This window comes from Athene cunicularia (assembly GCF_003259725.1).
Source record: "Athene cunicularia isolate RWA chromosome 7 unlocalized genomic scaffold, athCun1 chr7_part1, whole genome shotgun sequence".
Taxonomy (NCBI): domain Eukaryota; kingdom Metazoa; phylum Chordata; class Aves; order Strigiformes; family Strigidae; genus Athene; species Athene cunicularia.
This window is the reverse complement of record NW_020799107.1, coordinates 8,952,857-8,980,316: the sequence shown is the minus strand read 5'-3', so window position 1 is coordinate 8,980,316 and position 27,460 is coordinate 8,952,857.

Below are 27,460 nucleotides of genomic sequence, written 5' to 3'. Positions count from 1 at the left end.
AGGATGTTAAAAAAAAAAAAAAATACAACCCAAACACAGAAATACTCCACAGAACCCAAACAAACTACACACATTTTTGCAAATTATTTATGGTGGAATTGGCTGTTCTGCTCAAGCAAGTTACAGGGATCAAGTTGTTTGTGTCCAAAAAAGCAAGATCCTACCCAGAAGCTGTATTTTAATTTAAGGGTGACTAACAGAAAAGCTATTGTCTGCTGCAGAGATCATTAACATAAAAATAGAACTGGTCAGAAATTCTTCTCAGAATATCTTTCTTTTGTGTGGTATAAAAGGAGAAACTCAAGAGGATATTTGAGCTCAATCTTGCTTTTTACTTTCAGTCAACGCTAAGAAACCCAAAACTTTTGGCCAAAAAGCATTCATGCAATCCATACATGTATCTGAATGATTTTCTTTTTTTCTTTCTGGCATTATGACTAGATTTAATGAAACTGTATCATAAATGTACATAATTATTAGCACAAATCACCATCAGCAAGTTCTTTAAATCTTTCATTCTCTCCCCTCAACAGAATTTTTCCCTCCTACAATTTCGGTCTTACCACCATAATTAGCCCAACTTCTCAAAATACTGTAACTTGGATTATCCAGCTGCCTCTGCACTGACTCACAGGGAAGCTGTGGACAGCAATTTACAGACAATACCTTCCATCCATCCATAATGTCCCTGCCACTGAACATGACACTACACTGGTGCAGTACAATGACATTTACATGCTGTACCTGCAAGGTGAGCTGGTCAGATCAACATGTGGCTGCCTTGTCACACTGCTCTCCTTGTGTTTGAGAGTGCACTTAATTCCCTGTCTAGTCTTCCAGCAAAGCTCCTTCTCCCTCTTGTGCACAATTCAATCCCTTCTTACCAGTTTAGCATAGCCTGCTAACAGTGGTAGGGACTAGAATAAGCTTTAACACCTGAGCCCACTGCTACAGTATAGCATCTAGCTAGAAACCATCCTGCTATGCAAGCTTTGCTTTGTAACTTATTCCGAAATATGGGTTCCTTGGGATTTGGCTCAACCAGAGCTCTCACCTCCTGATGACCATCTAAATGATCCCACCAGGGCAACAGGAGGAATTGATTGTATTGAGAAAACATGCTATAATTAGAAATGGGTTAAAACCAGATGGACAGACCTCATCACTTGTTTTTTATTTGCTTTTGCAAAACCAATACCAAGAATGGTTTGGCTGCAGGCCTTATTTCTGAGCTCATAATATTCATGGGTGGATCTGGGGATCAGAGAAATGGTTTCTGTCAAAAGCTGTTGGCAGAAAAAGAGCAAACTATTATCCATTTCAGCATGCTCCCACATTTGTATAGCTGAACCCTCTCTGACCATCACCACATCTGTCACTATGGGTTAGGAAATTAAATGACTGAATAAATCTGTGAAGCTGCCTCACCACACTTTAGTGATGGAGCATCCTCTCCATATTCAGACCAGGACTCTGAAGAAGATGTACCAGTTCCTCAGCCAATGACCATCACCTCTGTAAGGTGTTCTTAGAGTGGCCCAGTGCAAACTAGTATTATAGTCTGTAGACTCGTCTCAGGTGAACAAGGGGCTTTGGTCATGCAGGAGAGAGTCCCCTCCCTATTCAGATAGCTCCCCAAGCCCCAGAGAAGGGGGCTTATAGATACTGTAACATCTCTGGAGAGGAATACTGCCAGAAACACCTAACTTCCCTGAAGTGAGACAGGACAACAGAAAAAAAATAATGTAGGGACAGCACTAGTTCCCCCCTTCTGTCTCCCTCTCTCCATCCTCCCGCTCACATCTATGCAAGTCTACATGCATGTGATAACATTCAAGTGTTACCCAAAGGTAATACTAAGTTCAATGGTATTGTTTGAGCTGCAGCTATGTGACCTGACAATCGCATAAGCCTCTGTATTTTAGAAGCTTAATAAGCCTCTAGTTAACGTGGAATAAAACAGGTTTAAGAGCTGCTACAGCTCTGAAATTTCTTATGGGTCCTACAGTCTCAACCTAACACTTGAAGAAAATTTATCATCCACACCACTGACATCCATTGGACTACATCTGCATCAACACACTGCTTTAAAAAGCATTAATCAGTAGAAAGCCCTATTACTTTCAGTGTATTAACTTTTACGGAAAATAACTTTTCAGCTGTTTGCCATTTTACCATTCCAGTATCAAGTGATGGAATGTTATTATTGAATGTGTTTCCTTAGGCCTTATCACTCTCACATTCTCCCATCAGCTGCCTTTTAAAATAGGTTTTTCATTTGTAAGGAAACATTAAAACCTTACTGCATGAAAGATCGCATTCTTAGTTATATGTTGTTCCTCTCAAAGTTCTCCGGCTGAAGGATCTTCTGCTCCCTACAACACACCTCACAGACCGATCTACAGGTAGAAATACTCTATCAGAACACCTACTGCTGCAGAGGAGTAGCAGCACAAACCTCTGTACATATTTTGGTCATCAAGACAATCTAGATCTGTGGGGACCATGCTTGGGTATGAGAAGGTATTCAAGCCTCCGACCCAATCATTCCTATGTGGTCCTTCCAGCCAGGGTGTGAATTTGTGCCAAATTAAGTGATTTGCCATCCTCCATCCTGTCCACAGGATTGCAGCAAACCAACTTATTTTGTACAGATGTCTGAACAGCCTGTTGTAGGATCACTGGCTTCGGTAAAGATGGGAGATCCACTGCCAATTAACTTCCCTTTGCATGAAGCAAAGTGTTTCAATCTTGGCAGGATGTAGAGAGCTAAAACTTATTAAAGCAGTCACTGTTACCAGTGTTCTGCTTGCTTTTGCCTCACACTTCAAAAGGCATCTTGCTTTATTTCTAGAAGTAACAGCAATCTTTTTGTAACTATAGTAAGGTCTTAATCTCTTCTCCTCTCCTCCCATTTAATCGGCAGAGTTGTGCTATAAATGATGTTAGACCAATTGTTTGCAGTTGCAATTCAGCCTGAATTATACTGATTTTTACTAACCAAGGATCTGATCTAATACCTCTGAATTCCTCTGCTTGCTCAAGCAAAGCTACAAAGCCTTTGCTGTGATTCTGCCAGCTTTCATCGGCTAAGTTGGTCAAGCCTGGACTCTTCCTGGATGGGAGTTTTCCAAGAAAAATCCAGTGACAAGCCAGCCTGCCAGCACAGTGTTCGTGGGCATCATGCTGTCAGAGGAGCCGTATTTCAGATGTGGTCATACTCAAGCACGGATTCAGGACGAACTCAAAGGGAAGAATACCACCCCCTGAATCACCAACACAGCTTCCTGCAAACCTTGAGGTTTCCTGGCCATACATCAGAAGAGGTTTCTGTTCCTTTTGACATTTTTGTTTGCTTTTGGTAATTTTCCACTATGCCAGACTTCCATGGATTTTTCTCATTGGAGCAAGACAGACAGTGACCCAATCAGTTTACTTGGTTTATGATATGTCAAAGACCTAGCATCCCACACCACACCCTCATGTGAGGATCTGGGGCTTTATAGCAGCTCCACTCAGCCATGCCAAGGTGGGCACTCTCACCAAGAGTCTCACATGGAAGCTTGGTCCCACAGCTGATCTCTAGAGCTTCTGAGGTTACTGAGAGGAAAAAGAAGGAAAAAAATTAAAATGCAGAGGGAAAAGGAACAAAATTGTAATTTCTAACTACTTATTTTCTCCAAAGAGTGTGCACGGCCCAGAATTATTCATCAGCAGGTGCTTGTGCAGCAAAATGTTTGCATCCAGCCTGCCACCTTGTCAGAAACACCATACAAGACCAAAAGCAAGGCTTTCTCCACCACCCAGACCCTCACAGGGAGCTCAAATAAGTATCTATATTTTCTCCAGGACAACATCCTGGCTCAGTCCTGGGCTTCATAGCTCTGTGCTTGTGTGTGGCATGAAACAGCATCATTTGATAATAGCACTTCTCCCACTGCTATAAAAACACCTTTCTGACAAATTGCTGAGACTGAGGGTTTGAAATGCACCCAAAGAGACCAAGACAGGCCCAATGGCAAGCGGCTGTGCTCTCTGACATTTTGCAAAGATCTTCATTTGCAGCTTCTTTCCACTTACAGTTTAATAAAATACCTTCTGACATCAAAGCCCAATGAAGATAGTCAAAACCTAACTGGATATGGTCATAGGCAACCAGCTCTAGCCAACCCTGCTTGAGCAGGGGGTTTGGACTAGATGAACTCCAGAGGATTCTTTCAACACCATGGTTCTGAGTTTCTTAAGCACACAAAACAATTGACACTTGATGACTAAGAGAAAGAGAAGTATGAGATCTTCCTCTCATTATATTTCATCCTGAAAATGAACAGACATGGGTAAACGTTGCTTTTCCCTTGCCCTAGGAAAATATTTGTTCCATTCAATGCAAGGCTGCAATGGCCCCAGAGTCCCAGAAGCCTAACAGCATTCAGAGAAAGTCCTGAAGAGATATAAAATCCCTCCAGAAGCCTGAAGCTGAGATCAAAAAGCCCAAACATCCTTCTACACATGCACTGGACTTCATAATTATGTTCAAGGGAATAAACTAAGCTCCTTTATTAAACTCCTTTACCTGAAACTGATGCTTCCCCTGACCCTACAGTTGGAATACAGGTTCCAAACTTTATTCCAGGACATGGCTTTGAGCTCACATGTGGTGGGCTTCTAAGAATCTGGATATTTACTCAAGGCTGTGCAAATTCCTCCCACCCAGAGATCAGTAACAGAGGCCTCTTTAGCCAGACTCTAGTGCTGATGTTTATGACTCAAGGCTGACTCGTCAAGCTTCTTGCCTCTGCTGATTCTGCAAGACCATTTATGTGTGACCTGACTATGCTGTCCTGTTTGTCCTCTTCTTGCTGCAAGAATGAGGTCGGAGGGAGATGCCTCATTTGCATATAGCTAGAGAAGGACTGGTCTTTAAGGAAACACAAAACAAATAATTTCTAGTGTCCTAACTTCAGGGACAAAGCATAAAGGGATCAAAATCAGAATCTGTGTCTGATATGCACAGTGCCTGAGAGAGAACAAAAGCTGGCTAGCCAGACCTATGATATGGGCAGTGTGAAATGCTCACACTATAGCTAATAAAGGAGGAAAGAGTTTAGGAGGAGGGAAAAGTAGAAATTAGATGGGAAGGCACCTTAATAGAAAAGTTCTCAAAAGAAAAGCCAATGCAATGTTTTCAAAGCTGTTTACCTGTCCTGGGTGCTTACTATTGGAAAACAGCATATCAAATAAAGAAAAAAGTGACAGTGCAAGCAGAGGCAAGGGAATGACAAAAGGCAATTGTCCTAAAGCTAGAAAAGGAGGAGAGTTTCTTATTGTGGAAGTCTACACTTCCTGAGAGAATTCCTCTGCTGATTTTAGAAATAGATCCTCTCACTAAATATTTTGCTAAGGAAGGCGTGCCTTTGCATATGCCTTTAGTTAGCTTAAAAGAAAACACACTAGCAAACCTATTGTGTTTCTCAAGCTGTCTAAAAATACTTCTTGGAAGGGAGTAGAAGCACACTGACATGGCTTTAAAGACAGCACCTGGTAAGGTACGGTCTGTTGGCCAGCTGAACTGTTCTTTTGCTGGAGAGTTCTATAAGCCTAGGTCATATTTAATCAGGAAAACATTTTCATTTCATGCTATTTCTTACTGCATCTATTTACTACAAAAGATACTTCAGCCAACTTTTGCTTCAGCTCTTCCTCAGTTCAGTGAGAGCTTTGCTCAAGTCAGAGGAAATTCATGGATTCGTATATTTTGCTAAGGCCAGAAGGGACTCTTTTCCTCATACATCTTCACCTCTTCCATCACCCAGGCCAGAGAGGCTCTGTTATAACTTCTCTGTGGGTGGGAAATACCTTTCTTTCCTACCTAAGCCACTACTAACAGGCCCAATAGCTTGTGACAGACTTGGGACATATTTTTCAAGAACACATTCTTGAACTAAGGGAGCGACATGAACCCTGATGTAAATGGTTATACTTGAACATGCATGCTTCTTCTGCAGCCTTCCTCTCTGTTTTAACAGCAAAGTAATGTGATGTTTCCACAATTTCCAACAAAATGGTATTTGATGTCATGAGTGCAGAAGGAATTATTCCTCTTCCCTGTTCTCACTATGCAAAATTCATAGATCATTAGAAGAGACAGACTCAGATTCCTGTTCAAATGGTTAGCTCTGCTCTACCTGTATTTTCTGAAGAGGAGGAGGCTTCTCCATACAAGTATCAGCTTGGCTGGTTTATGATTTTTTCCCTATACCCAATGCCTACTCAGCTAGCATCAAGCTGATGCACTTTTGACAAAAAGAAAACCGCCCTCCATTTACTCCATCCAGTGGAAAGTGACCCAAGACATTTATTAGACTCAGGTGCTAGTTTGGTTTTTCTTGGTCATAAACTCCTGAGAATGATCAGAAATGTTTCCTATTACTTCACCAACCTCCGCACAGATCTCCACATTCACACAGAAATCCTGGAGGGAGGGAGAGTCCAAGAATCCAGCTCTTGCAGAGTCCTCAGTGAGCATCAGGGTGGACACTTAGACACAAGCACAGCCACGTGAAGATGGGAAGCAAAGCTCTGTGCTTGAGGAGGAAGCCTCAGCAGCAATCACTCCTGGCAGCAACAGAGCGCACAGCTTTTGCAGCTCACCCAGCCCTGCCACCAAAGCTAACCCTCCTCAGAGAGCAGGCAGGGTAGGGAGGCATTCAGCAGCTGCTGGGGAGATTGGGGTCCATAGCAACGGTACCCTCCCCTCCCTGATGACAGTTTAATCAGGACACCCAGAGAGACCTCCCCTATCCTCTCATGCCTGCTATGCTTCCAGACATTACTATATTCAAAAGGAAAATTAATTTTCTCCTACTTTTTATTCCTTGCATAAAACACAAATACATAGAAGACAAGCAGGTATGAAGTTGCTCATGGAAAACCAAAATCAGTGCTGGAAAACAGTAACACACATATGGGGGACACTCAGACAACCACAGCTGTCCCCTCAGCCCCTCACTGTGTCGTGCAAGAGAAGTACATGCCTGAGCAAGGGAGGTAGCTGCCCTTAATCCCTGTGGGTTTCTGGCTAAACCAGCATCTCCCTGGGGCTGGTGCCACCCCACTCCAGGCAGAGCAGAGCTGTGTCCCACGATGGGACTCCTGGGCTGGCCAGCAGTTCCAACTAAAACCACTTGCCTGGGCAGTGGTGGTGTCTGGGCATGTCAGACTGAGTCGATTTATTCTCCTTGCAGCTCTGGAAGGTGAGAAAACACTGTTGTCTGCACTTTCTGCAAAGGAGAATTCAGACATTGAAAGGTCACCGACTAGCTTTGTGCATCCCAGACAAGCCACTTAGGCAGGAGAGCTTCCTTCCTTTTTCACTAGGGGCATGCTGCGCTGCTTATGGCTGACATGGGGGAAAAGATTACTGCTCCAGCCCTTTCCCACCCGTCTGACGGCCCCCCCAGCCTTAGAGCTTACTGGCTCTTTCATTTTGCTGGTAACAGTACTGTTTCCCAACAGCTCCAGGCAAAATGATTGTGCTTAGCTTTACTGAATTATTCTTTTCCCTGCCCTGCCCCAGGTCATCATTCTGAGACAGGACTACATGAGAAAAAGGAACTGAATCACTCAAACGTGGCTCTAGCTTCTGAATACAGTTTGGAGGATTTTTTAAAAAGTGCCTCAATAATTAAGAGCCCACTGAAGCCAAGAGATCTGCTCCAGTCATCCTCAGGATGAGGCATTGGGGCAGGTGGGCAAGTCCTGCTTCCACATCATTTGTGCTTACGATGTTGCATCAAAAAAATCTCAAAGACAGCACAGGATATAAATGCACTTTTCCTCCCTTCTTCGACTCCCCTTGTAGGGCCTCCTGTTTCTTTTGCAAAGCCTTGAATGGCTGATGTGACTTTGACTGGAGGTTTTGCGGAGCCCGATAGGTCTGGTGCAGGCATTAGTAATCCTAGAGCCTCTGCATCCTACAGCAGGCAGGAGCTGGCAGGTACTGAAAGGATGTAAGGAAACTTTGCTCAAAGCCAGAGCGCTGGGTTTTTGCAGAGTGCTAGATTTTCATACTTCCCTTCTTCTTCTCCTAGCTGACATCTGTCTCTGCAATGCGCGTCACTATTTGGGGGAGTGGGGTCAACAAGGAGGAAGTTTGGGGGGGAACACAGACACCACGTATAGACAGGGAGACACAGCCAACAACTTCTGCAAAGTCACCAAACGAGAGCCAGCCTTAACTGCAAGTGCTTATTTAGTGTAACCATATGTATACAGTCAAGCATATGCACGTGCATTTGTATATATTATATACTCCAGCATCTATATCCAACAAATGAATATAAAGCTGCATTTTCACGCACCTCTGCTATATCCTTTCATGTACTCACAGCATTGCCAAATTTTATGTGTTAAAGAATGGGGCAAGACTCAATGCTGGAGACCGCTTTAAAAAACATAGCCTACAAACACAACTAATTTTGTATTTCTAGTGCTTTAGAAGTGCCAGAACATGAAAATGAGTTTACAAACTCATATCCAACTGAGCATTCAGACATTTCCATCTGATCCTGGTAATTCTGCACTGCTCCAACATATAATCAGCCCTGTCCATAGGCCATAAAGAAATAAATTCCACATTTTTTTCCCATAAGAGAATGACACAGGAATTGCTGCCCCCCGCCTTCTTTTTTTTCTTTCAGCAACTTCTGCATCTGTTAAACAAAATGTCTTATAAGGATGCAGAAACAAAAAAGAAATTCATCAGTGCCCTCCTGCTTTAGCATAACTAGCTGCTGCTTGAAGAATTATATAATAATATTCAGTAAAAGAAACCATCACTGAAAATGAAAGTTTTTCATAAAGCCCCTTTACTTTTGTTCAGTGGAAACTCATTTAAACTTGATTTATTGCACCTTGGAATTTAAAGCTTCAGATGAGATTAATGGGCTGTTTGCTGGTTACATCATCTCCATGGATTGTCAAGACAAGCCTACATTGAAATCACAAAGGAAAGTTTGGTTATAGTCCCCTGTTAAAACACTGGAGTGACTGCTGTTTCTAAGTAACTCAATTGGATAACATAACAGATAGGCTTCATGAGAAATAAATATGGAATTTCCACTGTATTAGAACAGCAAGATGTAGCAATGTTACATTACAGGAACAGGCCATATATTTTCAAATACATCAGACGTGACTCATTCTTTAGTCCACACTCTGATTGGCTGAGAGGACATTTTTACCCCTTTTGGACTGTTTTTTTTGTGTGTGTGATTTTGAGTGCTATACTTACCCTTTCTAGTGTAGTTAGGTTGTAAATTGATAGCACAAGTTGGTAGGCTGAGGGGCAAGGATTTTCAAAGGCAGAAAAAAATCTCCACATATCCTGCTGCTGCAATCTGAAGCCAAACCATAGGGACAATCAGCACTTGTAAATGTAAAGGATTTATTTATATTAGAATGGCACCTACAGACACCTTGGAGTTTGGATCCCATAGGTTCAAAGCCAGCAACAAACCCATCCTTCTACCCTGCAAGTGAAACAGCATTCTTAATTGCTGCTGTGAAAAAATGAAGGTTTAGTCCACAACCACGTTCCTAGAAGAAAGGTCAAAATTGCCCAGCACTACAACTCTGACATATTCTGTTGTTTTTCTGAGAATTCCTTGGGGCTAGGCAGTGATTTCTATCAGATATCCATACCGGCATGTAAAAAAGAGTGAAAACCAACTGCAAGCCTTAGGAGCAGATCACAGACGGCACATGAGGGTTCAAGCGCCCACCCAGAACAGCTGGGAGGGGGAAGGACAGCGGATGGGATTCCCCCCTGCACTAGCAAGCAAAGAGAAATTCTCAGGGGGTTGCGAGACCGGTCCTTGCAGAAAGCCACGTCTGCTCATCAGCTGGTAACAGCCACCCATTTTAAGGTGGGAGCCTCCCCCATAGCTCTCCAACAGGCTCCACGTGTTTTAGCAGCTTGACAGGCTTCCAGGAATGCAGCCTGAAGCCAATAAATAAATAGCTCAGTAAATAGAAGATGCAAAGAATGATACTGTTTGTTAATGTACATTCAACCAATAGGATAGCCAAGCAATTTGATTTGGCTTAGTTTCCACACAATTTCAATCCCTAGGGGTATCTAGTTTAGAAAGCAAATTTCTTTACAATGAAATGGATTTGGCAGCCCTGCTGCAAATGAAGTTCATCTTCAGGGCAAATAAAAAAACCCCACCACCCTCCAAGCCCTGCTAAGCAGTTGCTGTGTAATTTATGTCAAATTATTTGTTGCTAGGAAGAATAGATCCAGATTTGCCCACATTTACTACAGAAAAAGGATTATAGATCTTTCATTCAGCTCATCAGAAGCATTATCAGAGCTGCTACTTAGTCTGCCAAATGTCTGATAAATGACCTTTAGGGGGTTTTGTCCTTAGCAGTTTCATTTCTTTAACAGCCTTGTTTAAACCATGGAGAAGAACATCAGCCGACTGTAAGGCTGAGCCATACATGGAGCTGTTAGAGGACCAATAAAATCAGAGCATTTGAGCTTATAAACATCTCAGATTTTTAAATCTCCAGAGGGAAAGGTGTGAGAAAGTGCAATAAAACCAGAAAAGTAGATATTTCTCAAAGACACAAACCAAACGGGGGTGGGGGTAGGAAATGAAAACAGACTTTAAAATACATGCTTCCCAAAAAAAGTATTAAGTTTTTAGACTTCTTTGGGGGTTTATGGTGAACCAGCTTTACTTCCTATCCTGCTGTAAAGAGCTCACATTTAAGCAGGAGTCAGGATTAATCAGAAATTAGTAGCACTGCAATTTTCTTCGCAAATTCACATGTACAGAAAGTGCTCACACTTTGCTTGGTCTCAGATTTGATCTGAAGGAATTATAGGATCATACTGAATAAAGGAAGCCAGCTATCAAGACAAACCTGACTGTTCAGAACTATTAAATTTTTTTTTTTTCCAAAAGAATGTATCTTTGTAACACAGGAGCAGCTGTTATATCTAGCTCCGATGTATTTTCTTTGCATGGGTTGGAAGTACATAGTAAAGCAGCACGCAGGGTAATTAAGACTGAAAGCCAGGACATTTATGGGCACTAGCAGACATTTCTCAGTAGTTTACAGGGCTTACCATAAATTTACATGTTTGTTTAACTGAGACTAGTCACTGGATGGGGTTTTTCTTTGGCTTTTATAGATAATTTTTCTAATGTAAGAAAATATAATTCATGCAAAATAAACATGCCGCAGCATAGGATTCTGCAGCTTTGCTCTGGCATAAGTGCTGGGACAGGCAGAAATTAAATTTAGCTACCTAGTGCTGTTGACCAAAGATTTCTAGATTATGGCCCATGACTTGACCCGTGGTTTGCAAAGCAGTAGCCTGTGGTCTGGGCACAGATGAGCAACAAGAGGCACCTTATTCCTCTCCTTTCTGTCCACCTGCTCCCTCTCATTAAACTGAGGCTCAAATTGTGGTCAGTCCAAAGGCACTTATTGGTCCTCAGAATGGAAAGAAAAGAGGCCATCTAATCGCTGGTGGGAGTGGAGGTGGCCTTTACCCTGTGAATTTACCTTGGGGCCATCTATAGTAGTGGATGAGACCTATCACGAAGTCAATATAGAGCTGTTCAAGGACAGAAGTTGAAATGCAGCAACATCAGCTGGCATAGTTACGTGATTCACCTTGCACTGGCCAACTCCCTCCCTCTGAAGAGCAAAGGTGCCCTCGCAACTCTATCTTGCTGACACATTTGCCCTGGGGTCCCACTCTAGGTTCAAGCTGGGCTCTTGGTCATTACAAGCACTGAAACTGCCAGAGTAAGGACACGGTGTAGCTGCCGTTGCAAGTCAGCTCTGATCCAGATGCAGTGTCACCTTCACAAGATTTATTTGCTCACTGTATGGTGCAAAACACAGTAGCATTGCTTTTAAATTAAAGCAAGTGCATCCACATACCCTCCATCTACAGGGATCTCTGCAAGCATGGGAAATCAGTTTTATGGTATGGAAATTCCCTTAGTCTTAGGGCTTCCTAGAGGATCAAATCAATGTAGTAGGAGCTGAGAAACTCCAAGGGGGTTTGCATCTGCATTTAGAGCCGCCTAGGCAACTGCTTCCACCACCCAAGCATAAAAGGTCACCCGCTCTCCAATACAAGTGGATGACAGGACAATGCCCCATTGAGCAGGTGTAAGTTTGCTTTTGGGTAACCATTAACAGGAGCTCAATGTACAGACAAACAATTCCTCTTTCCACCCCCTCCTCTAAACCCCACACAGGAGCAAACCCCAGCAGTGAGTGTAGGTACAGTGCAGTGTGTGCCCAGTTGAGCCTTTTAGAGTTTTCCCTTTGAACTGCATTTTGCCCAGTGCGGAGCCTTGTTCAGCAGCTTTACTTAATACCCCATAACACCACCCCTGTCTTCTCAGGGGGAGATATGGCTCTCTGAGAACAAGCTGGGTTTGCTTTGCTGTAATTCCCAAGTAGATTTTCCTTTGACTTGGGAAATCACACATATTTGACTACAAGACTATGGAGGCTGTATAGACAAAGGATGTATTTGGGACCAACAAATCTAATGAATACACTGAGTCAAGAACTTGAGAGCCCTACTCTGGACATTTCTTTATGTGATTTTGTAGGTGCTGTTTAATAATAAATTCTAAAGATGTTCTTAAGTGTTTTGTGGAGCCTCCTGTCAAACAGCACACAGCACAAATAGGACATTCAAGATACACATACTGATCTACAAGGCTGTGTAGAGATGGTTGGGTGAAACCTCACAATTTTTGGCCACTTACTTTGATCAAGAAAAATGAAGTTAAGGCTGTAGCTTGTTTAAACCAAAATCACTGTTGAAATGAGCACAGCTACACAGATTTGGCAGAATTTCTGGTCTTTGGTATTCTTAAAATATATATTGCTAGTAGTTGTATTTGCAAAGAAACTAGGTGCTTTCATTGTATCGGTTAACTGCACCCAAATGAAATGCATTTTACAAGTCCCATGGAGAAATAATTTCTATTCTCTATTCTCTATTCTATTCTATTCTATTCTATTCTATTCTATTCTATTCTATTCTATTCTATTCTATTCTATTCTATTCTATTCTATTCCATTCCATTCCATTCCATTCCATTCCATTCCATTCCATTCCATTTATACAGAGACCTTGCTCACAGGGGCTTCTCTTCAACAAAACACCATCATGAATCACATGGCTGTTCTCTTACTCATAAAATTCTATCCTTGTAATTACTGCAAATTTATTAATATGAAAACACAATTAAGAAAACTTCATACTAGCCCACCACTGACTCCTTGATAACTATTTCAGCGCACATACACATGACTGGCTATGTCATGTACGCATGCTGTTTGCAAAGTATTCCATAGCAACCAAGAGAATTTAGGGAGATGAATCACCTCAATACAAGTTCTGTTACAGGTCAGCAAAGGAAGGGGAGGGAAAAGTCAACCTAAACAGCACAGGTAATTGATCTCAAATTCTTCTGTTTATACACCCAGTGCCCTGAAGGCATATTGCAAGTCCCTCCAGATTGCTAGAAACGTCATCTCTTCCCCAGGTTCCCTTAGAGGCAAGGGTGAATCAGCCTGGAGAAAAGCAGCTGGAGCCGATAAAAATTCCAGAGGGATAACCTGGCCCCTCCACCTCTTTACTTAAGACTTCCAGAGCAAGACTCTGCTTTCTCCTGTTACTTCAAACTCAGGAACTTCTGTTTTGAGGGAGGAATGCAACACCATCACACTAAAACTGCAAGGGTCTCAGGAGGGTTCCTCTTTCTCTCTGACATTTTAGCTGTTTCCCTATTTTTCCGTACTTTGTTTATCCTCCAGTATCTGTTGTTAAGCAAGTGGCTCCTGCAGCTTCATTAATGTACAATCTGAGCTCCTAAATTAATTAATTCATTTCCTCTGTCCCTCTGACATACAGAATTATTAATATCCTGGCAAGGCGCTTAGGGACCAAAGATTACAGGCATCATTTGCAGCCCATTGGATCAGAGGCAAACTCTCATTGCGCTGGATCAGGACCAGAAATTGTGCAGCAGAACTGAAATTTTATTCGCCCGCCCAGCCTCTTCACCTTCAGCAATCTCCCCTCTAGCTGCAACTCTGGGGTTACTTCGGCAATAAAAGATAGTCCTGTTCAGATCCTCTCCCTTCCAAGGTCTCTGCTTGCTGGAAAATGCTCTGAATCAGCAAAGAACGACATGAGATGTGGTCACCCTTGAAAGGCATGGTAAAACATGCATCTGAAAGCTGCACAATTCCTGAATCCGTGGGCCTTTTTGTAAATGCCATCCAAATTACTTAACAGGTTAGTTTTATTCAGAAAGCAGAGGAATCACAGAAGGGTCAGGTCATGTAGATAAATATAGTTAAAACGTATATAAATATAGTTAAAACTAAAAGAAACAGATGCTTTAAAATAAATGGTGTATTTGTTATCATTCACTTCTTGAGTTAGAGGTAGTGATCAGTGACCAGAGAAATATTTTCGTGTTGTCTTAGACAATCCTTTTAAATTGATTTCTCTCGTGCTTTAATTTATTACATTTTTCTCTGAAATGAACTTGATACAATCTACTGACTTATTTTTTATTCTAAATTCTAAACCTTTAAGCTACTACTACACAACTTCAGATATCACAGGTGTATATTGAATGTGTGAATGTGTAACAGGTTTCATTCATAAGTCTCAGTATTTTCTGCAGCATAACACGGCCAGAGTCAGATCTGCTGTAATTTGCTGAGGTTCCATTCAGACAGAATGAAATTCAGTCTACTTGTGAGTGTGTCTTTCTGGGGAAGCCTTTGAAATCCACAGCAGACCGGAAAAAATGAGAAGTTCCTTCCTACTCTTTCCAATTTCAACAAGTTGCATTTTGTTTTTTTTTCATTTGTGAGCGTAGAAGCTATTAATAAAATTACTCAATGAAAATGGTTAACCCCAAAAAGTGACACATACCTTACGCTTTGCAAGCCAACATGACAACAGTCAAAACAGAAATCAGCCTTTCAATACCTCAGCACATAATGCTGTCTGCAGTTTAAAAAAAATATATCAGACGACATCATATCAGTTGCAGACAGATGAGTCACTAGAAAGCTTTGAGACAAGCAGACCTAGAGTCACCTCCAGCCTGCAAAACACTTCCCGTCTTTAATAAAAAGCGGTGCAAGATTCTGTCAATGAAGCGGAACGCCTGGCAGACAGATGCGCAGTGCAGAGCCCTGCACTTCCCGTCCCCTCCCGAGGAAGGGGGAACCGAGGGCGAGGAGGAACGGCAGGGGAAAGGGACAATGAGTTTCTCTCAGTCAGGCTTGCAGTTGATAGAGCAACAAAATTTGCCTCCAGGCAAAGGAATATGAAAGCAGCTCTCAAAGGAAAAATGTGGGATGAGGCACAGACATTTTGGCCTGGAGGGTAACAAAAGCTTTGGCTGGCAAGATTTCTTACTCCTGTATCATCAAGTAAACCTGCCATTTTGCTTTCCCCTCCTAGAAGCAACCCCTCCATCGCAAGGTTTTGTGCCAGCAAGCACTAGTATCTATCAAAGCAACCACGTGTGTTACAGCACACAGTGCTAGATTGCTCATAGCAAGATCTGGGCATCTGTTTAGAGGGTTCTCTGTCCTTAGCAGGGTCAGTCTATGAATGCAAATGCCTTCTCCTCTCTCCCCTGGCCTCTCTGCTAATAAACCAGCAAAAGACTCAATTACCAGGTCCTCTAAGTGTCTCTAATGGAGGGCAGTGCAAAGAAGAGGAAAAGTTGATCTCGACTCAAGGGATCCCCCTTTCCTGGTGCTGGAGACCTCCCAGATAGAATTCGTATCACGGCCTTCCTAAGGCAGTGTGAGTCTGCCTACAGCACAAATGGTTTGCGTCAAAATCTACTCCTCTCTTGACTCAGCATCATTTACAAGTTCCTCTGTTGACAAAACATTCACCAGTTCTCCCCTTCCAGATTTTCAGCAGAGAAGGAGAAATGCAGACAAAATTTATGCAGCTGAATTTCTTCGTTCTGCATGAAAAAAAAAAAAATCAGAACTCCTCCCATCACTACCTCTCCTTGCACTTCTCAGACCCCTCTTATAGGTTTTAAAGAAAAAGGGGCTATACAACCTCAGACATGTCCTATGCTGTCGAGGCTGTTACACCCCAGGCCCTCTCATGTTCTGCTTTTCGCTACCACCTTTCCTTGGCAGCTCTGCCCCGCAGCAGCGAGCCTGCCGTGAGATGCTTTCAGGGTGGAGCAGGTAGGGCACAGCTCCCAGCCCCTGGAAAAACATCTCCGAAGGTTTGGCTTGCTAGTTTTCCAATAGATCCACACCCATCACAAAGCCGTGCTCAGGCTGGGGAGGGAAGGGAAAAAGGGTGGCTGGGCTTAAACCAGGGCAGTTTGCTGGGTAAGAAGAGAAATCAAGCACCTGCACTGCAGCTCTGAGGTGAGCCCCTCAGAGAATCATCTGTGGGAATCTCATGTGCAGCCATGCAGTTGGGGTATAAGCTTGAATTTCTGTGGGGCATTTGACATGAAAATTATTTCTTTTGGACAGCTTGCTGTAGTCAGAAACAGCACAGTTTACTGCCTTCGCTACCAGGGCAGCTGCAGAGGGAAGATGGGCAGTCTGATTGCCTCTGTCTTTAGAGGCCAGCTGAGGTGCTGGACACAGGCTACACAGCATGTCTGGGCACGGGAAAAACGCCCAGGCAGGTGAGGAGTGATACACTGAGCCAGAGTGGCCTTGCCAGCCACACTAGGGTGGGTGAGAGTGAGAGCAGAGGTGAGTAGCCTGAGCAAGCAAGCAAATTCACAGCCCCGGGGAAGAAGCAGAAGGGGAAGTTACAGAAAGAATGTGTGTTGCCTTTCATTTAAAGTTAGAGACACAGGGAGGCAATTTTCTCACCCATGGATGAATCCGATTTTAAAAAAAGCCAGATGCAACCACTGAATTTAAAGAAAAATATAAAAATCTGAGCACAAGCACAGGACCTCTTTGGATAAATAACCTGCCAAAGGGAGGTTCAGCCCTAGCTCAGGCAGACCCCCCTTCCTGACCCCAAGCAAGTCTCTCATTGCCTTAAGTTTCTCCCATCTGAAAAATAAAGAAGAAAGCTTCCTTATTACCCAGAGGTAAGGGGACAAGAGGAACAAAATGCAAATGAATGACAATGAGGGAGGGAGAAGTGGGTCAGATACTTGGGAAGTACAGCATCCATTTGCTCTCAATGGGACAAATGAAATAACTTGGCTCTGAGCAACCATAATGCTTTAAATCCAATTATTTATGAGCCCTACTTTGTTATTACTTGTCCCACCTCTTTTTTAGTTCTCATTCATACCTTACCAAAGTCAGGCTGAGTGTGCTAGGCATCGTACAGGTGTACATCAAGATACAGATCTTGAATATCGCAGAGCTTAAAACAAGCAAAGAGGGGAGGAACAAGCACCAATATACTAGAGAAAGCCGACAAGTTTTCCAACATCATGTCACTGGAAGGCATTCATTCAGGAAAATACCTGCCTCAGATACTGTATGGCTGATGTGTCATTTTTTCAAACACAATGAACAGGAGTGAATGACTAAGGGCTGTATCAATGTAATGAAAGAATTCACTTCTATCTGTTGCTAACTGTAGAAACAGTGTTAAAATTCAGGTGCCCATGCTTGTAAACTTGCAACCTTTAAATTTTTTTGTGTTTTAAAACATCTCTTCAAATTTGGCTGTCACTGCCAGCTTTGTGTGTTAGCTGGGGAGCCACACAGGCTCCTGTTATTCAGCACAGCACATCATATCTCAGCCAGCCCAGTGCAGGCACTTTCTTTCTGTACAAGGAAAACAGGACTCTCTGACCCTCACAGTTCCTGCTGATTAGCCTGACAGCCTGCTCTCGGCTGACTTTCCCATAGAGGACTGGTGCTTCACCACTCCCTGACCTGTTGGGTGTTCCCAACTTGAAAGTGAGAAACTCGCCTTAAACGTGGAAACAGCCTCCTACATTACACTACAATTATTTTTCAGTCAACAAACTATCCCCTGGCAAAAATATTTCTAATAAGAAAATGCAACTTCCTAGTCCTTTTATAGCTACAAGGGATAAAGCAAACCAAATCAATTTCCTTTATGGACATCTGTAAAATGCTTCATTTTTTAGGATGGGGTAGGTGACTTTTTGCCCTTGTCAGAGTGGAGCTGGGGAGGTTCCCTGTCTCCAGCAAGGCTTCCTGACCACCGTCTAACCATTTCCCTGCCGTCTTTCAGCTGCTTAGGCTCTCAGCAGAGCTAAAACCAAAATTTAATGTGCATTCAGAACATTCTATAGCAGTTAAACTTCTCAGCATGTAAAGTAGAGTTGTTACTGTCCTGCTCTTGGCTGAAGGGATTTCTCCACAAAAAGCAGGTCCTGAATGAATAAGGAATAGAGTACCCAGTGCTGTTCCCTTGGGGACACCTGGGCATGCAACACATGGATTAACTCTGATTTCACTCTACTTTGCACAGAAAATGGGGGAAAAAAATTACTGCATATTATCTCTTATATGCATCACTGATCCCTCTCAATCTCCAGTATCCCCCTTTCCAACTGTTAGGTTCCAAGCATCACCTTATAACAAATTGTGTTTATTCATGACTTCTTAGTTTCTAGCAAAAAAATCTCAAATGCCAATTTATTTTTTTTTTATCCCTAGGTGAAAAGGGGAATAAATTCCCCATCTTAATTCAGTTCTTTGCTGTCCTTTGCAAAGGACTGAATTAAGACAGGGAATCTGCTTTGCATAGCAAAGGGGTAGCCCATCTAAAACATTAGTAATGGTGAAACACACACTACTCAACACCTCTACTTTCTAACACAGATATCTTGAGACCTATAATGGTCATGTCTGTGTAATTTCAATAGCATCTGAAGAAAAATGACATTGAAGAAGAGAAGTGGGGAATGTTAATGGTGTAAAGTTTTAAGTGTGGTGGCAAGTGCTTTATTAAATATTGTCTGTCAGATGCTCTAACACTGGAGGAATTTTGCCAAGCAGGAATTTGGCTCTGTGAGCCCCTTTGTCCATTTATCAGGTTTCTTTAAGCCTTATTCCTGCCCTCATATCAAAGTATTCTGGATGCATAAATAGGCCTAAGATAGTGATGCCTCTATTAAATATTTATGAAGTAAGGCCATTAAGGGTTTCAAGAAATTCATACACTGGGCCCAATCCAGCAAAACACTTAAGCAGAATTTAACTTTTCAGTAAACAGGGAGACCCAGCTGTTCCATGCAATGGTTACACTTATGCCTGTGCTAAAGATTTTTAAGGAGTTGTTGTAAAGATACCCTGCAAGTTCTGATTTAATTTTCTGACAGTCACGAATATAAAAATCATTACTTCTTCATTCATGCATTGACTGCTATTTACATTAGCTGATTCCTTCCTTTCTATAACTCTAAACCATAAAATTTCCTTGTTTAACTAGATAATGAGCTACCGGCAAGTGATGTATATTTAAAGCATCTTCAAAGAGCCTCACAGTCAACAGGATCCAAAGCTACTCTATACAATCTGCTTGCCTGTTTTATGAAACTGCAAAGCCAGCCAGCATTTTTATATGCCTATTCAAGATAAATCCCATGTTGAAAAAGACCAGTCTGATAGCCTGGGTGTCTTGAACACCATATATAAGAGTAGCAGTGACAGGTATCTTGGTTAAAATGAAAGGACTGTTCAGAGTTGTCCCTGCAGGGACTGGCTGGCAGAGATGCTGCCCACAGACACAAGCAAGCCATAACTATACCAAACCTGAGCCGAAGAAAAAGGAGGGATTAGAGAATGAATGGCACAGCCATGAAAAGGCCTCCTATCTGTTAAAAGCAAACTGGTTGGGTTAGATGAAATCCAGTATTTGGCTAGGTCAGATCCAACAAGACACGATTAGGATAATTTAGTCATGAGAATGGTCTTAGGCCCACACATGGCCATGCTCAGTGGTGAGAAGGTATCTATTAGGTGTGTCCACAGGCTGCCTGGGCTCCCCACTCCCCACTTCGCTCACTAGCAAAGATGTCACACATGAGTTGGAACAAGCTTTTAGTCTTTCCACTCATCGGCTGCTCCTTTTTGCCACTGGCATTAAGGACTGATGCTGAATGTATGAAGTCATTAGTAACCTTTATATGCCTTTCATGCCAAGGCCCTTGAATTCCTTCTTGTTTGTCCTTTCAGGCAATAAGTAAGGCCACCACTGTTTGCTACAAGCCAGATGTGATTCTCATAAAGTGGTTTTCAACAGCAAATTTCAAGAAACTCTAGAAGCGCTTCAGGGTCAGAAAGACATTTCTGGAGCAGGAGAATCAATCTCACAAAGGCCAGTGGCTCTGAGCATAATTGAAGGCTAGCATTTCCTATCATTAATGGTATATATTTAAGAATATAATCACCCCTCACTAACCCATAGATCAGAACTGGAGTGCAGTTTCACCTACTGAAACTGAAGCATCCAAGTTAGATGCACTGTGAAGTGTATGGGCAGATCTACTGCCACAGAACAGGAATTGCTCTATAGTAGGAACTGCACTGGAGTAGTTCCTAAATCCCATCTTCCTCTCACAGCTTTGGCACCTAACCTTAAACTGCAGACAATTCCTTCCACTTGTGATTCCCAGCCCAAAAAGCTTTGCTAGCAGATTATCTTTTAAAAGCTGAAGGACTAGTTGTGTGGTCCTCTGCTTCATCTGAGAGTTCAGTGACTGGTGGCAATCAGAAAGGGGTCCACCCTGTTGCTGGAGAGAATTAAACCTGCAGATCCTGCTTTGCAGGAGACTGCTGTAAGACCCAGGTTTTTGCAAAGTCAGTGCTCACATTCCCTCCATTTCCTAGCATACCATAGCCATTAGGCCAGGAGAAGTGAGTTGAGAATTAACACAACTCTGTTGCTTAGTGTTTTGGACAGTGACCTGGAAACAGAGAGGGTTTGGGGGCAGGACTCTAAGCCTGCAAAGAATTTGACACTTTAAGTGGGACTTCTCCATCCAACCATCAATTTACAACTTAATAGCTAAAATAACCTTTGGGGAAGGACAGAGATGATGTGCTGGGTTTGACTCACCTTGAGAAGACCTGAAGCTCAGTATAGATCATCCTTTGAGTGTACTATAACCATAATTTCTTGGGCAGGGGCAAATGCCACTGTTGCCCTGAGCTATGCTAGGCATCCAGCCTGCCTTCTCATGGTCTGAGAAGGTGCACTAGTTTGAACCCTGTGCATAAAACAAGCCAGAGGATAGCTAATTTATGGATGAAGGATTAAAAAAGTGAAATGTCTGGCTCTGTCCAGACCACAGGCATACCTAACTACAAGCAGGATTTTAGGTGGCTGGTAAAGTCAGCCCATGTTAGTCTCAGCAGCTATGCCAGCTTAAACAGTTTCCACCTTTGCCTCTCTCCCATCAATCACCCCCTCCACTTTGACAGCCCGGCTGATCTCAGGGCTGCCCAGGACACTGTATTAGTGAACAGATCAGGTTAGGCTTTTCTTATAGGATTATTTTATAGCCTAGAGCAGTTCACTGACCCAATTTATCATGCTGGTTTATCAACCAGGCATGCCAGGCACTGGGTCAGAAACAAGCAGGTAAAGGGAGGGGACATAGGGGATGCTTTAGGCTACTATTAGTACTGAGGAAAGGACTAGTGGATCTGCTTCTGGGATCAGGAAAGCAGCTAACTGAGGATGTGGGCATCTCTTTCTGGATTTCAGTCTCCTCTGGAGCAATTCCCTCATTTTGAACTAGGGAAGCACTAGCAGACAGACTTCTTAGTGTTGCTCAGCTAAGTTACTTGTAATTAATGTTTAAACCTTCATTGTGACAATGCCTCTGTGCCAGCCTTGTAGATGCACTTTTCCTTAAAATCCCACTAATTTGCCAGTATCATGCTGTTGACGAGTTACTCAAAACTGAACACACGTTGCTAAGGGCCATAACCACAGTGTTTGTTACGTTCTTGTATCAAGGCACTGAGCCTACCATTTAATTAACAGTTATCAGTGATGGGAATTGGATATACTGCAGAAGCAGACAGTATAGAAAGACCATCTGGGCAGATGTGTCAGAAAAGGGAATCTCATTCCTGCAGCCTGTGTAGCACAGGGGTCTCTGGGTTAGATCCCTGTTGCTGTTTCAACCAACACACTTCTAAATGCAAGGCTAATTCCAGGACACAAAATATTTGTGGTTTAAGTCTACAACGAAGCTCTAGGTAAGCCACGAATGTTTGTGTCCCAGAGCAAGCATTTCCAGGGAGTCCAGACAATCCAGGAGAATGAATTTGATTGAGCTGTCAGGCAGATTCACAGACTCCTGTCTAGACGTACAAAGCACACGTCAGGACAGGGCAGGTGGATGGGACACACGTATGAGGAGAATGTGGGTGGCAGCAGGAGATAGCGAAGGGAGCGCTGTTTGACAGCACAGCAGATGTCTTGGCTTTCCGTTTGTCTAACCAATGCCAGACAGCCTTACAGGGATTTTATTTGGCAGACAGACCTCCTCCTTGGTCTTCCTTGAGGCCACATCCTGTCACAAGCCTGCATACAATTTGGTATTTGCTATCGTGCTTAAGAATGTAGCATCACAAATATGGGCACATAAAAGCGAAGGGATTCTAGCAGAGAAGATCATCTGGGAATAAATGATGCTTTTAAACATTTGCCCCCAAATTATAACTTGTTTCCTTGAAAGAGAACCTAGGGACACTTAACTATTATGAAAACTGGAGACTCAGTCCCTTGTTGGGGATTCACCTCAGACTCTTTGGGAACTGAAGTGGAAAGATGCTATAGACACAGGTAGCCAGGACGTAGCAGGTTGGTTGTACCACTACTTGTAACTACCATGGGACACAACAATGTTGGATTTCTGAAAGGAAATAACACCAGCTCAAACCAGCTCAAATTATTTGAGGGTCTTTGGTCATAAAGAGAGAAAGGAGATAGCAATCAGGCTGCAGCGCAAAAACACCTTTCACTGTTGGGGCAGATTTAGGTGGGACAGATGGTCCCAAGCAATTTTAAAAGCTCAGGCTGCGCAGATCTGGAACCACTGCTGAGCAGGATTTGTCAGTCAAGATACAACTTAGCAAGAAAACTTTCCTGGATCATTCCAGCAAATTATCAATACATCCAGCTGGCCATCTGCCCAGATGACTGCAAGGCTGTTGGAAGTAAGCGCCCCAGAAGTCTCCAGTCTGCTTTAACAAACTTTTGCTAAAGCTGAAGTCTCTCAAAAGCTTTAATAATAATAAAAAAAAAATATCTCTTCACCCAGTTATTAAAAAGAGTCAACACTGTGTCAATGACCAAAGGAAATGGCAGGTCCCTCGCTAGTTAAAAATGTAATTACATACCTTATTTGTAAAAGTGTTCCCCTGCCAATGGAAACATAATTTTTAATAATTTTTTTAAGAGGCTGTTTTTTTAATAGCTGCTCTATAAAGCAAGCTGGGAATAAATACCCATTAAAATCAGATATAGAACTCAATATTAAAGAAAAAAAAAAAAAAAAGAAAAGAGACACACTGGGTTTAACTTGGTAAACTTTCCCTTCATGTTCCCAGACCCCGCAGAGCTGCCTCACTGTGCTGCACTCTTTGAAATCCTTTCAGCAATTCTTCCATCTTCACTAAAACCCAGTTGCAGACAAACTGGACAGACCAAACTCTCCAATGATATCAAGCCACGTGGCTTTTTGCCAGATTATCTGGACCTTCAGACCTCTGTTCCCTTTTTCTCAATTTTTCTAGCCCCCTTCCTTCTCATTTTCATCTGAAAGGAACATAACACGAAACAGTCCTTATACATAAGCTCTGGAGAAAACAGGTACCATCCATCACGGCACTTTGGGCAGAATAGGTTGTGACAGAACTGCAAAGAAAAATGTCAAAAAAAAGCGCGCAGCATATTTTTAAACTCTCATATGAAGCAAATCTCTAAGCATGAGCACTAAAATACAGCCTGCACCTGAGAAATCTTTTTTTTTTTTTTTTTAAATAAAGATGATCAGGTCTAGACAGAATAGAAGACACTTTCACCTTGCCACATGAGCAGTGGTTACCCAAGTCATCTTAGTGTCCACATGCCTTGGAACAGTAGCTCAAACTGGAGGTACGAGGAAGACAAAGGGACAAGCTGGTTAAATGATATAAACCTATTTTGCTGGTATAAACAATTTTGTAAATTATTTTTGTCCTGAAAACACTTAAAGCAGACACTGTTTTTTCAAACCTTCCCAAGATTTTTAAGAAGGTTCCCCAAGTTTTTAATGCAAATATCAAGAGTACGTTCTAGCTACCAGCAGACAAAAATGTTTTGATAAACAATTTTGCTGGAAGTTTTATAACTTAAAAAAAAAATGTTGTCATAAAAAATATTTTCACAGAGGTACCTTTCTGTGGAAAATTTTGTTTTAAAAAGCCCATTTATTTTAACACAATTTTTTGGACTGCTGCTAACAGGATGAAAGCTGCTCCTATTTACTTATAAACAGGAATTTGTAGGCAGAAATTCTGGGGCCCGTGCAGGTGTGCACATGTAAGTGTAGCCTCACCTTTGCCTTCAGCTCCACACAGCCTCATCTGGCTGCATCTTGATGCCAGTTAGATTTTTAACAGGGAAGAGGATTATGTTGATGGTGTTGTAAAGACAGGGTCAGCACCACGTTAACACAGCACAGCAGCCCACAGCAAAGGAGGGGCTGCATTTGCTGATGAAATAGCGTAGACATTCCTTGATTTTCCTACTGTAAAATGCAACCTGTTAGTTGGGATGCTACAGTGGTCAATAAAATAGTAGGGCAGGGGTCGGTTCTGCATTTCCACAGATGCAGAGGAGGGATGGAGAGCTCATGGCAGGGGCTGGAGTGCCCTCTCCATGCACCTGGGGCTCCAGGAGAGTCATATCTTCTTTGAAGTATGATTACAGCTGTGCAAATAATTACATTTTGGTTCCCTGGCTGAACTTGAAAACACGGTAGTTTGTTTCAGAGCCATCCAAAATGATTTAAAAATTTTGAGTGCACCAAAAAATAGAAATCATCCACCCCCCACCTGGGGTCAAACTAAACATTGCATTCAGCTTAGAAGGAAAAAGATAAAATAATATTTTAAATGCACGTTTTTAGTCAGTGACATTACCCTTGGCACATTACAAAAATATACGCAACAAATGAAACAGCTTCATTTGAAAGGCTTGCAAATCAACACTGCAAATACATAGCATCTTTCAGAAGGCATGAAGGATTGACATGGGCCCAGCTCAGCACATGCAGGACAGTTACAACAAATACGGTATAACAAAATGGCTGTAGGTCTCATGCCTACTCTGCCCAGGTGCCACCCTGATGATTTACTGCACCTTCCATTCCTGTAGCAGCCACTGACAATCAGAGCACAAGACTACTTGAGATGCCCATCTGAGAAGCCCTGAATCAGCTTGACACAGACACCGTTCCTGACCCAAACACTTGAGTTGGCGCACTGCAGGTGCGCTCACCACCTCTGCAGCTTGAGTACCCCACAGTAGACCCCATTCCAGCCTAATTCAGCCATGACCTGAATTCAGTAAATGGGTTCCACGTTTACACATAGGATAAGTCACATGAAAAATATACTTGATGAAGTCACTCCTGTTGGAATCAGAGTGCATACCCCCTTTTGGAGAAGGGCATGGGCAAATACAGAACTAGTGATCTCTTTCCAGAAAGGCAATGCATTTATGCATTAACATGAAGTTGTGAAAACCTCTCAAACACACTTTATTCCCACCTGTAAGATCCAGAGCTACCTCCACATTTCCAGTATAGGAGGAGAGGATCTGGACAGCCAGGCATATGCCAATTGCACCATCCCAGATGACGGCACAGGAGAACTGCAGCTTGTTCACCCACTGGGAGGATTCAGCATATGTAAGAAGCTGGTCCAGGGCCAAGGAGGATCCTGGCTGCATGTAAACTTGCTTTCTCTTGCGACTGCAAGAACTGATGATTTCAGTGGCTCCTGCCCTTTCTTGCTAGAATATAAAAGATGGGAATGAGGGGTGTGGAGGAATGTGTCTATCACTCCCCCTCATCTGGGATTGCTCTAGTGCTACTAAAACCAATCCATTCACATGCTGATTCCCTCACTGCAGGTAATAGCTGTGAAATTGGTTCTTGCCTGGTGTTGCCATATGGTTCCTCCTATCATTCACAGGAAGGGTTTGCAAAGGAGACTATATCAAGCCCCTGGAGTTTATGGAGAGGGAAAGGTGCATGTTATTGGTGTGAATGCTAAACAGCAAATTATTAGACCCTAGAAGGCCAAATTCAGTAAGTCTGACAGTACTATGCAAAGAGGAGTACTTATCCCAACCATACAGTACTTCCAAACACATTTGGAAAACAAAGTTTGCTACTTATATCTTTACTAGCAATATAATCTTAAAATAGTCTGAAAAGTGATTTTGGCTTATCAAAATTAACTAAGAATCTGGCATTTATCCCCTCCCATAAAGCTAGAAGGAGTCATCAACAGCATTGCCATCACTTGCTCTACAATCACACATGAAATGCCAGCTAGGACTCACACAGAACAGAGCAGCCAGTGCCCTGAAAGGCCTCAGTGCTTTGGGCTCAGTTTAGAGAAGCCCCTCTACACCAGAAGAGCCCCATAGAAGTCAGTAGGAGTCCATACGTTTGAAATTTTGTGGCCAGACCTGGGCTTACAGAGATGGGGTGTATGAAAGATGACAGAAATAAGAGGCAGTTGTGTTTACATTGCCTGACACAGCAAATGCCCGTTCTCATCCCCTGGGGATCACTATCCTGGCCTGACTGTGGCAGTGCACCTCCTGCTATTATCATGGATATAAGTCTGCATATAAGTCTCCTTAAAATAGTTTGCATATAAAGTGAAACTGGCATACTTTGGCATATAAAACTGTATTTAATGAAGGCCTGGTAGTTGCCAAGAATATTTCACCAAATCGGAATAGGCACTTGGCCAGGCTCTTGCTGTTCCAGATGCATTAACTTTAGCCTCCTATTCTGAGAGGCTGGATGACTCAACTACAAAAACGCACTCCAGCCCCACGCTCAGCACAGAGGGTGGAGGAAGCAGTCTGGTCCAACACGAAGACACAGAGTCAGTAGGAGCCTGTGCATTGCCTTTAGTGGCCTTGGATCTGGACCTGGGTGTGTTTATATTCCCAGCACACATTTTTCTTCCCTAGCAATATCCCAGCACAGCCTGGGACACCTTCCCCAAATCTTCCTCTGCCATCTTCTCAGATTTTAGTTTGGTGATCAGAAGTCAAAGTTCTCCTGTATTTTCTCCAGGTTCATTTTCTGTTTCACAGCAAAGAAAAATCCCCAAAATCACATCCAGTGTTCTTCAGTCC